Source organism: Callorhinus ursinus, unplaced genomic scaffold (genome assembly GCF_003265705.2).
Source record: "Callorhinus ursinus isolate GAN/ISIS: 27379988/994484 unplaced genomic scaffold, GSC_fseal_2.0 scaffold1516, whole genome shotgun sequence".
Classification (NCBI taxonomy): Eukaryota; Metazoa; Chordata; class Mammalia; order Carnivora; family Otariidae; genus Callorhinus; species Callorhinus ursinus.
In genome coordinates, this window is record NW_027398570.1 from 1 (window position 1) to 10,822 (window position 10,822).

Genomic DNA, 10,822 nt, shown 5'->3' on the forward strand with positions numbered 1-10,822 from the left:
TGTCCCTGCACTTTCCAGTCCTTGTCAGGGACCCGGCCAACCTTTCACTTTCCCTGCACGTGGAATGATCCAAGGGCGGACCTTCGAGGGGGAAGTCCTCCCTCTCCTGACATCCAGGGCTCCCAGCCCGATGCCCATGCAGCCGCCACCTAGACTCGGCCTCCCAAAACCACTCCGATGGTGTCTGAGACCTCCCACCAAGCCAGTGGCTTCCAATCACCTGCCATGTTTGAGGACATGCTGAGACCCTGGCCACCATGGCCCAGTGAAAGACACAAGGAGTCCAGGGTTGCTAAGCCTAGCCCAAGTCCTAGGAGGGGGAATGGGTCGGCAGGCTAGGCCAAAGGCCGAAGGCTTGATTCCCTCGTGGGCACCTTGAGGTTTACAGTAAGGCACAACAAATGCGGGGAGCTTCAAGGGATTGGTCGCTTCAAGCCCCAAACTGCAGCAGTCCCCCTGGGCCCCTAGCATCATTGGAATGCTGATCCTGGGTTAACCCCTCCATTAGGCCTCAGCGTAATCCTATTGAGCATGATTTTTAGGTCATTATCTCTCTTTGAGACAATATGAGTTCTCATCATTGACCCAAGGAAGGCAGTGGTGACCCGAGTGGGCGCTCTCCATTCCCTGAAACTGCTCATCAGGGGTACCTACTGTAGAGCAGGTTACCCTTGGGGCGTGCAGAGGCATGAGACTTTGGGACTCTTGCTGGCGCTGGGCCTAGCAATACTTGGCCCTCAGGGCAAGATCTTCAATTGGGGACACACTCTGGGGAGAGAGGCGTAGGCCAGCTCTCAAAACGCCCTGCTCTGGGGTACCTGCCCCCGTGGCCAAGAGCTGCCACTCCCAGAATCCTGGCAATGTGTGGCAAGGCATGAGGCCGCCCGGCACATTGCGGAGGAACCCAAGGAAGGGGTAGCCTACAGGAGCAGAGATGCCCATACCTGGACCCTGAAACAAAGGAGAATGTGGCCGCCAAGGGAGCCAAACCTTGCTGATGCTGGCCCCCAGGAGAAGGCTCGGCCCATAGACTTCCTAAGATGTAAAACATGGTGGGCATGCAGCCTGGCGTGAAGAGTGCGTGCCCTGGTAGGTAGGGCAGGCCCTTGCCCTCCCACCGTTGGCCATCTGTGTTACCCAGAGGAAGTCAAGTGCTCTTGAGGACATGGGGAACTACCATCCCCAGGGCCCTCAGGCCAGAGGAATGGATGCTGGGCCAACAAAGCGTGCATGCAACCAAGACATGCCGTCCCCTGTCCTCTGTACAAGGGGGGCGTCTTCCTGCACCTGCTGGGCCTCTTCCCTATGATCAATACCTCAGGTCTAGAATACCACCATGAGAGGTCCAGGCTCTCGCCTGTTGCACCCAGGGACTCGAGATTCCCCTCCTAGGACTGGTGGGCCCTTCCTGTCTCAGCAGCTAAAGGGATTGGGGAGGGGACCTCCCCAGCTGCCCCCTTGGGAGCTGAAGTACGCAAAAGGAGAACTGAGCTCTCCAGCCTGGTACACTTTACCAAGGGCCAGAGCTTCAGGAACAGCCCAGGGCCATGGGAGACAGTCATGTCTCCCATGGCCTGCAAGGGGGACACGTCCACCATCTGGATGGTCCCATGGGGGACACCGTGAAGCAGCAAGGTCCCTCAGCTGAATGTGGGCTGACAATGGTGTCCCTGCACTTTCTGGTCCTTGTCAGGGACCCTGACAACATTTAGCTTCCCCTGCATGTGGGATGGTCCAATGGTGGACATTCAACGGAGAAGTCCACCATCTGCAGACATCCAGGGCTCCCGGTCTGACGCCCAAGTGGCCACCTCCCAGACATGGGCCTACCGAACCCACCATGAAGGCATCTACAGCCTCCTTCCACACATAGGGGCTTCCACTCACCTACATGTTTGAGGTTGCGCTGAGACCCTGGCCAGCATGGCCTGCTGAGAGACACAAAGAGACAAGGGTTGATAAGCAATGGGTTCCTGGGAGGCAGCCTGGGAGGGTGAATGAGTCACCAGGCAAGGCTGAAGGCCTTAACCCCTTTGGGCTCCCAGAGGCCCATAGTCAGGCCACAGCCAAAGGGGGGAGCCTTGAGGGATCAGTCGCCTCACGCCCCAAGCTGCAGTGCTTCCCAGGGCCCTGAGCATCCTGAGGATACTGACCTGGGAATGGTCCCCTCCCCTGGAACTCAGCATAATACTATTAAGCATGATTCTTAGGTCATCATCTATCTTCGGGACAATATGAGTTCTCATCATTGACCCAGGCAAGGCAATGGTGACACGGGCAGGCATTCTCCCATCCCCTAAACATGCTTATGGGGTGCTTACTTAGAGAAGGATGCCCTGGATGAGCAGGGATGGGGGCAAGAGACGTTGGGCTCCTTGCAGTTGCAGGGTGTAGCAAGACTTGACCCTCAGACCAGGATCATCATCTGGGACAGGATCTGGGCAGAGAGGGGTAAGCCTGGTGACAAAACATCCTGCACTGGGGCACTGTCCCTGCAGCCAAGAGCTGACAGTCCGATACTGTGGCAGTGCGTGGCAAGGCTTGAGGCTAGCCGGCAGATGGTGGGGGGATCACAAGGAAAGGGCAGGCTACAGTAGCAGAGATGCCCATACATGGACCTGAAACAATGGAGAGTGTGGCCTCTGAGGGAGAAGATTCTTGTTGATACTGCCCCCCAAAAAGGACCAGCACACAGGCTTCCTGAGAGGTAGCATGCTGTGGGGGCTGGAACCAGTGTGAAGGGTGAGTACCCAGGTAGGTAGGGCCAAGCCCCTGCCCTCCCACGGATTGGCCATCTGTTACACCTGGAGCTGGGCAGGTGCCCTCAAAGACACGGGGAGCCACGGCCCCCAGGGTCCTTAAGGTAGAGGAATGGATGCCGGGCCACCCGCATGCACTCAACCAAGGCATGCCTCCCACTGCCCGCTGTGCAAGATAACTCTCTCCCTGCACCTGCTGGGCCTCTTCTGGAACACTCCCTCAGGTCTAGAGTGCCAGGACAATAGGTGCAGGGCCATCGCCTTTGTGCCCAGGGACTCGAGATTCCCCTCCAAGGCCGGTAAGTCTTTCCTGCTTCAGCAGCCTAAGGGATTGAGGAGGGTGCTCTCCAGCTGCCCTGAAGGAGACCAAGCTCCTTGAGAGTTGGTCCCACACGACAGTAGCTCTGGGTTCTCCTCCATGGGACACCTTGCCAAGGGTCGAGGCTTCAGGAACACCCCAGGGACAAGAGGGACAGCTACCAGTGGCCCCATGGGGCTAAAGCACCATCTGGATGGGAAATGAGGCACACCATGAAGCAGCAAGAGCCCTCAGCTGAACTTGGGCTGATGGTGGCGTCCCTGTACTTTCTGGTCCTTGTCAGGGACCCAGCCAACATTTCACTACCCCTGCACGTGGGATGGCCCAAGGCGGCACCTTTAAGGGGTAAGTCCATCCTCTCCAGACATCCAGGGCTCATGGCCCGATGGCCATGGGGCCGCCTCCCAGACACAGATCTCCTGAACCACCCCGATGGCATCTGCGGCCTCCCTGCAAGCCCAGTGGCTTCCACTCATCTGCCGTGGTTGAGGCCACATGGATACCCTGGCCACCACAGCCCACTGAAAGACACAAGGGACCAGGGTTGTTAGGCAATGTCTCCCTGGGAGGCATCCTGGGAGGGGGAATGAGGTGGCAGGCAAGGCAGAAGGCCTGAGCACCTCTTTGGCACCTGGAGGCCAACAGTCACACCACAGCCACAGCAGGGAGCCTCGAGGGAACAGTTGCTATAAGCCCCAAACAGCAGCTCTCCACCAGGGCCGCGAGCATCTTCTGGATGCTGAACCAGGGATGGTCCCCTCCATTGGGCCTCAGTGTAATCCTAGTGAGCATGATTTTTAGGTCATCATCTCTCTTCAAGACAATATGATTTCTCATCATTGACCCAAGCAAGGCAATGGTGATGCAGGCAGGCACTCTCCTATCCCCTGAACTGGCTTACCCAGGGAGTTTACTGTAGAACAGGATGCCCTAGGAAGGGGGCGATGGCACAAGATGTTGGGCCTTTTGCCAGGGCTTGGCCTAGCAAGACTTGGATTCCAGGGTGGGATCTTCATCTGGTGATGGCATCTGGGGAGGGAAGGGTGGGCCAACTGTCAAATATCGGGGATGGGGGCAAGAGACATTGGGCTCCTTGCATGCCAAGTGCTGCCAGTCTGCAAAGACTTGCTGCATGGCAAGTTGTGAGGATTGCCAGCACACATCGGGGGACCGCAAAGAAGGGGCAGGTTAAGGAGCAGAGATGCCCATACCTGGACCCTGAACCCAAGGAGAGTGTGGCCCCCAAGGGAGCCGAACCTAGCTGTTGCTGCCACCCAGGAGAAGGCCTGGCACACAGGCTTCTGGAGAGGTAACACCCTGTGGGTGGGGGGCCGGACATGAAGTGTGCGTTCCCTGGCAGGTAGGGCAGGGCCAGTGCTTCAGGAACAGCTCAGGGCCCAGGTGGACAGATGCCAGTGGCTCAAGGGGCCCACGTCCACCATCTGGATGGGCCCATGGGGCACATCATGTAGCAGCAGGAGCCATCAGCTGAACGTGGGCTGACATTGGCCCCCTTACACTTTCCAGTTTGTCAGGGAACCGTGCAAACTTTTCCTTCCCCTACACATGAGATGGTCCAAGGGTGGACTTTCAAGGGGGAAGTCCACCCTTTACAGATATCCAGGGCTCCCATTCTGATGTCCATGCAGCCGTCATCCAGACATGGGCCAACAGAACCCACCCCAACGGCATCTGCCGCTTCCCTCCAAGCCCAGTGGCTTCCACTCACCTGCTATGTTTGAGGCCGTGCAGAGACCCTGGCTACCATGGCCCACTAAAAGGCACAAGGAGAACCAGGTGCTAAGCAATGGCACCCCAGGAGGTGTCCCGGGAGGAGGAATGGGTCAGCAGGGAAGGTCGAAGGCCTGAGGCCCTTTGGGCACTTGAAGGCCAACAGAAAGGTCACAGCCACAGTGGGGAACTTCGAGGGATCCGTTGCCTCAAGCCCCAAACTACAGCGCTCTCCCAGGACCCCAAGCAACCTTGGCATTTTTCCCCATCATGGTACCCTCCATTGGGCCTCAGCATACTCCTATTGAACATGATTTTTAGGTCATCATCTCTCTTCGAGACTATATGAGTTCTCATAATTGACCCAAGCAAGGCACTGATGACATAGGCAGTCATGCCGTCCCCTGAAACTGCTTTCTGTGGTGCTTACTGTAGAGCAGGATGCCCTGGGGGGAACAGAGTCACAAGACTTTGTGCCTCTTGCAGGGTCTGGGCTTAAAAGACGTGGCCTCAGGTCAGAATCTTCGTCTGGGGACATGATCTGGGGAGAGAGGGGTAAGCCAGGTGTCAGTACGCCCTGCTGCGTGGCACCTGCCCCTGCAACCAAGAAGTGCCAGTCCCGAAAGCCTGGCGCCCCGTGGCAAGGCTTTAGGCCAGCCGGCACATAGTGGGTGACTCCAAGGAAGGGGCAGGCTATAGGAGCAGAGATGCCCATACCAGGGCCGCCCAAAAACGGAGAGCATGGCCCCTGAAGGAGCCAAGCCTTTTTGATGCTGCCCCCCAGAAGAAGGCACAGCACACACGCTTCCTGAAAGCTAGCATGGGGGCTGGTTGTGAAGGGTGCGTGCCCTGGTAGGTAGGTCCAGGCCCTCGCCCTCCCATGGATTGGCCATCTGTTGCACCCCAAGCCTGGCATGTGCCCTCAAGGACATGGAGAGCCACAGCCCCCTGGGGCCCCAGGGCAGAGGAATGGATAACCGGGCTAACTGCATGCATGCAACCAGGTCATGCTGCCCACTGCCTCCCTTGCAGGGGGTCCTTCTCCCTGTACCTGCTGGGCCTCTTCCTGGGATCACTACCTCAGGTCTAGAGTGCCGCTGCATGAGACCCAGCATTATCGTCTGTTGCACCCAGGAACTCAGGATTCCCCTCTTTGGCCTGGTGGGCCCTTTCTGTCTTGACAGACCAAGGGATCAGGAAGGAGATCTCCCCACCTGGTCCGAGGAGGCCCAAGCACCTTGGGAGTTGGGTGCGTGCAACAGAAGCTCTGGGCTGGCCCACCTGGGTCATCTTGGCAAGGGCCAGGGCTTCAGGAACAGCCCAGGGCCGAGAGGGACATCTGCCAGTGGCCCAATGGGCCCACGTCCACCATCTGGACAGGCCAATGCGTCACAACATGAAGCAGCATGAGCCCTCAGATGAACAAGGGCTGATGGCAGTGTCCCTGCACTCTTTCCTGTCCTTGTCAGGGACATGGCTAAACTTTCCCTCCCCCTGCAGGGAGGATGACCTAATGGTGGACTTTCAAGATGTAAGTCCACCGTCTCCGTAAATCCAGGGCTACCAGCCCAAAGCCCATGCAGTCGCTACCCAGATACCAGTCTCCCAAGCCCACCCCTATGGCTTCTCGGCCTCCCTCCAAGCTCAGTGCCTTCCAATCGCCTGCATTGGTTGAGGCCACATGGAGACCCTGGCCACCACAGACCGCAGAAACACAATGAGTCCAGGATTGCTAAGCAATGATTCTCCTTGGAGGTGTCCTGGTAGGAGGAGTAAGTCAGCAGGCAAGGCTGAAAGCCTGAGCATCTTTGGGCACTGGAGGCCCACAGTCAGGCCATAGCCACAGCAGGGACCCCCGAGGGATCAGTCACCTCGAGCCCCAAACAGCAGCACTCCCCCAGGGCCCTGATCATTCTCAGGATGCTGAACTTGGGATGGACCCTGCCAACGGGCCTCAGTGTAATCCTATTGAGCATGATTTTTATAGGTCATCATCTCTCTTCAAGACAATATGAGTTCTCATCATTGACCCAAGGAAGGCAGTAGCAACGCAGGCAGCCACTATCTTGTACCCTGAATCCGCTTACCGGGGAGGTTACTGTAGAGTGGATTACCCTTGAGGGTGTCAGGGCAGACGACGTTGGGCCTGTTGCCAGGGCTGGGCCTAAGAAGATTTGGCCCTCAGGGCAGGATCCTTGTCTGGGTACATGATCTGTGGAGAGAGGGTAGGCCTGGTGTCAAAAAGCCATTCTCTGGGGCACCTACCCCTGCGGCCAAGAGATGCCAGTCCCAAATCGTGGCACTGCCTGGCAAGGCTTCAGGCCAGCCGTCACATGGTGGGAACCACAAGAAAGGGGCAGGCTACAGGAGCCGAGATGCCCATACCTGGACCCTGAAACAACAGAGAGCATGGACCCCGAGGGAGCCGAGCCTTGCTGAGGCTGCCCAGGAGAAGGGCCGGCACACAGGCTACCTGAAAGGCAGCACGGTTTGGGAGAGAGGCATGGCATGCAGGGAGCTTGTCCTGGTAGGGAGGGCCAAGGCCTCACCTTCCCACAGATTGGCCATCTGGGACTCCCTTGAGGGCAGGTGCCCTTAAAACATGGGAAGCCATGGCCCCCAGGGTCCCCAGGGTAGAGGAATGGATGCTGCGCCAAACACATGCACGCAACCAAGGCATGTAGTGCACTGCCCGCCACTCAAAGGGGGGAGGCCTCTCCCTGCATCTGCTGAGCCTCTTCCCCTGGATAATTCCATTAAGTCTAGAGTGTCAGGGCCAGAACCCCAGGGCCATCGCCTGTTGTGCCCAGGGTCTTGAGATTCCCCTCCTAGACCCAGTGGGCCCTTGCTGTCTCGGTAGCCCAAGGGATCGAGTAGGGGAGCTCCCCGTTTTCCTGAGGGGGCCCAAACTCCTTGGGAGTCAGGTGCATGCAAAAGAAACTCTGGGCTGTTCCGCCCGGGGCACCTTGCCAAGTGCCAGAGCTTCAGCAAACACCGAGGGCTGAGGGGGACAGCCGCCAGTGGTCCCAAAGGGCCCATGTCCACCATCAGGATGGGGCCATGGGGAACACCATGAAGTAGCAAGATCCCTCAGCTGAACTGGGTGATGGCAGCATCCCTGCATTTTCTAGTCCTTGTAAGGGACCCAGCCCATCTTTCATTTCTCCTGCATGTGGGATGGCTCAAGGGTGGATAATCAAGGGGGAAGTCCACCCTCTCCAGACATCCTGGGCTCTCAGCCATATTCCCTCATGACCCACCCCAATGACATGTGCGGCCTCCCTCCAAGTGCAGTGGCTTCCACTCACTTGCCATGGTTGTGGCTGCACAGAGACACTGGCCACAATGGTCCTCTGAAAGACAAAAGGAGATCAAGGTTGCAAAGCAATGGCTCTTCAGGAGGCGTCCTTGGAGGAAGAATGGGTCGGCAGGCAAGACCGAAGGCTTGATCCACTTGTGGGCACCTGGAAGCCCACAGTCAGTTCAAAGCCACAGTGGGGAGCCTTGAGGGAATGTTTGCCTTAAGCCCCAATCTGAAGCCCTCGACCAGGGCCCCGAGCATCCTTGGGATGCTGACCCCATCCAGATCCCCTCCATTGGGCCTCAGCGTAATCCTATTGAGCATGATTTTTAGGTCATCATCTCTCTTCGAGACATTATGAGTTCTCATCATTGACCCAAGGAAGGCAGTGGTGACGTGGGATGCTCTCCTGTCCCCTGAACCTGCTTAGCAGGGATGCTTACTGCAGAGTGGGATGTCCAGCGGGAGGGGTGGGGGCACAAGACATTGGGCATCTTGCAGTGCCTGGATCTAGCAAGACTTGGCCCTCAGGGCGGGATCTTCATCTGGCAACAGGATCTGGGGAGAGAAGGGTAGGCGAGGTGTCAAAATGCACTACTCTGGGGCACCTGCCATCGTAGCCAAGAGCTGCCAGTCCAGAAAGCCTGGCATTGCATGGCAAGGTGTAAGGCCGACTGGCATACGGTGGGGGATTGCACGGAAGGGGCAGGCTACAGGAGCAGAAATGCCCATACCTTGACCACAAAACAACAGAGAGCGTGGCCCTCATGAGAGCCAAGCTTTGCTCATGCTGCTCCCCAGAAGGCCCAGCATACAGGCTTCCTGAGAAGTAGCACGCTGTGGACTCTGGGCCAGGCATGAAGGGTGGGTGCCCTGGTATGTACAGTCAGGCCCTCGCCCTCCCACGGATTGGCCATCCCTGACACCCGGAGTTGAGCTGGTGCCCTTGAGGACAAGGGGACCCACGGCTCTCAGGATCCTGAGGGCAGAGGAATGGATGCTGAGCTAACAGCATGCTCACAACCAGGCATGCTACCCATTCCCGCCATGCACGGGGAGCCTTTCCCTGCACCTGCTGGGCCTCATCACCAGGATCACAGCCTTAGATCTAGAATGCCCCGATGATAGGCCCAAGGACATCACCTGTTGTGCCCAGGGATTCAAGATTACCCTCCCAGGCCAGATTGGCCCTTCCTGTCTCGGTGACCCAAGGGATTGGAGAGGGGAACACCCCAGTTGCCCCGAGGGGGCCCAAGCTCCTTGGGAGTCGGTTGCATGTGACAGCAGCTCTGGGCTCTCCAGCCCAGGGCAACTTGCCAAGGTCCAGGGCTTCATGAACACCCCAGGTCTGAGGGGGACAACTGCCAGTGGCCCCAAGGGGCCTATATCCACCATCTGGATAGACACATGGGGCACACCATGAAGCAGCGAGCTCCCTTAGCTGATTGTTGGCTGACAACAGCGTCCCTGCACTTTCCGGTCCTTGTCAGGGACCTGACCAATCTTTTGATTCCCCTGCACCTGGCATGGCCCAAACACAGACCTTCAGTGGGGAAATCCATGCTCTCTGGCTGTCCAGGTTTCCCAACCCAACCCTCACGTGGCCACCTCCAGACACAGCCCTCCCACACCCACTCTGGACAGTGTCTATGGCCTCCCTCGAAGCCTAGTGGCTTCACTTATCTGCCGTGTTTGTGGCTACACCGAGACCCTGGCCACTAAGGCCCACTGAAAGACACAAAGAGACCAGGGTTGCTAAGCAATGGCTCCTCCGAAGGCGTCCTGGGAGGGGGAATGGGTCGGCAGGCAAGGCCGAAGGCCCGAGCACCTCTTGGGCAACTGGAGGCCCACAGTCAGGCCACAGTCAAAGCAGGGAGTCATGAGGGATTGGTCACTTCAAGCCCCAAACTGCAGCACTTCCCCAGGGCCCTGAGCATCCTCAGGATGCTGACTCCGAGATGGTCCCTCCATTGGGCCTCAGCGTAATCCTATTGAGCATGATTTTTAGGTCATCATCTCTCTTCGAGACAATATGAGTTCTCATCACTGACCCAAGGAAGGCAATGGAATGACGGCGAGCCCTCTCCTGCCCCACAAATATGCTTACCCCGGGTGCTTACTGTAGAGTGGGATGCCCCAGTGGGGGGGTGGGGACCCAAGGTGTTGGGATTCCTGCCAGGACTTGGCCTAACAAGACTTGAATCTCAGAGCGGGAACTTCATCTGGGGACAGGATCTGTGGAGGGAGTCGTAGTCTAGGTGTCAAAATGTCCTGCTCTTGGGCACCTGCCCCAGTGGCCAAAAGCTGCCAGTTCCAAAAGCCTGGTTCCACGTGTTAAGGTGTTAGGCAGGCTGGCACACGGCAGCAGAGCACAAGGAAGGGCAGGCTACAGGAGCAGAGATGCCCATACCTGGACCTCTAAACAACGGAGAGGGTGGCCCCCGAGGGAGCCAAGTGTTGCGGATGCTGCAACCAGGAGAAGGTCTGGAACAGAGGCTTCCAGAGAGGTAGCACGCTGTGGGCATCAGCTCGGGCATGAAGTGTGCATGCTGTGGTAGCTAGGGCCAGGCCCTCCGGGCATGAAGTGTGCATGCTGTGGTAGCTAGGGTCAGGCCCTCGCCATCCCATGGATTGGCCATCTGTGGCACCAGGATTGGGCAGGTGCTTCCCCAGGGCCTCCAGGGAAGAGGAATGAATGCCGGGCCAAACGCT

General features: G+C 57.9%; 7 non-coding genes across 7 annotated transcripts; all 7 read right to left on the reverse strand.

The window, feature by feature from the left end:
* Positions 1 to 506: 506 nt before the first annotated feature.
* On the reverse strand, positions 507 to 587 carry LOC112819020 (small nucleolar RNA SNORD115). Its single transcript, XR_003206738.1, has one exon. It is a non-coding gene; the product is annotated as a small nucleolar RNA SNORD115 (small nucleolar RNA).
* A 1,587-nt stretch (positions 588 to 2,174) lies between these two features.
* LOC112819016 (small nucleolar RNA SNORD115) lies at positions 2,175 to 2,255 on the reverse strand. Its single transcript, XR_003206734.1, has one exon. It is a non-coding gene; the product is annotated as a small nucleolar RNA SNORD115 (small nucleolar RNA).
* A 1,588-nt stretch (positions 2,256 to 3,843) lies between these two features.
* Positions 3,844 to 3,924, reverse strand: LOC112819018 (small nucleolar RNA SNORD115). The gene has a single exon (XR_003206736.1). It is a non-coding gene; the product is annotated as a small nucleolar RNA SNORD115 (small nucleolar RNA).
* Positions 3,925 to 5,094: 1,170 nt separating this feature from the next.
* On the reverse strand, positions 5,095 to 5,175 carry LOC112819015 (small nucleolar RNA SNORD115). The gene has a single exon (XR_003206733.1). It is a non-coding gene; the product is annotated as a small nucleolar RNA SNORD115 (small nucleolar RNA).
* A 1,583-nt stretch (positions 5,176 to 6,758) lies between these two features.
* Positions 6,759 to 6,841, reverse strand: LOC112819019 (small nucleolar RNA SNORD115). Its single transcript, XR_003206737.1, has one exon. It is a non-coding gene; the product is annotated as a small nucleolar RNA SNORD115 (small nucleolar RNA).
* A 1,566-nt stretch (positions 6,842 to 8,407) lies between these two features.
* On the reverse strand, positions 8,408 to 8,488 carry LOC112819014 (small nucleolar RNA SNORD115). The gene has a single exon (XR_003206732.1). It is a non-coding gene; the product is annotated as a small nucleolar RNA SNORD115 (small nucleolar RNA).
* Positions 8,489 to 10,082: 1,594 nt separating this feature from the next.
* Positions 10,083 to 10,163, reverse strand: LOC112819017 (small nucleolar RNA SNORD115). The gene has a single exon (XR_003206735.1). It is a non-coding gene; the product is annotated as a small nucleolar RNA SNORD115 (small nucleolar RNA).
* Between the last annotated feature and the right edge of the window lie 659 nt (positions 10,164 to 10,822).